Source organism: Penaeus monodon, chromosome 15 (assembly GCF_015228065.2).
Source record: "Penaeus monodon isolate SGIC_2016 chromosome 15, NSTDA_Pmon_1, whole genome shotgun sequence".
Lineage (NCBI taxonomy): Eukaryota > Metazoa > Arthropoda > Malacostraca > Decapoda > Penaeidae > Penaeus > Penaeus monodon.
The window spans coordinates 11,768,173-11,768,425 of NC_051400.1; the positions used below are offsets into that span (position 1 = coordinate 11,768,173).

At 35.6% G+C, this 253-nt stretch overlaps 1 protein-coding gene across 1 annotated transcript in view; it reads left to right on the plus strand.

The window, feature by feature from the left end:
• LOC119582211 overlaps positions 1-253 on the plus strand; it is a 36,474-nt gene that overhangs the window by 13,789 nt on the left and 22,432 nt on the right. The window lies entirely within an intron of this gene.

Here is a 253-nt window from a genome sequence, read left to right on the forward strand (position 1 = left end):
CAAAGGTCGTGAGGTGAGAGTGCTCTCTTATTGTTGAGGGCTTTGTGTGACAATCGTCTCGTCCACAAGCTTGTAATTTGTCAAGGGTCTCGTCACCAAGTTCTCAAACAGTAATAGTCTTTTAAAATTATTGATATTTTGTTATTGATATGTTGTTTAGATCCTCTGGAAACACCGTCGCTTGTATATTATTCAAGTTCATTACATTGCATAGGGTCAGTGTAAAAGTAAACATAAATTGGATAATGAAATA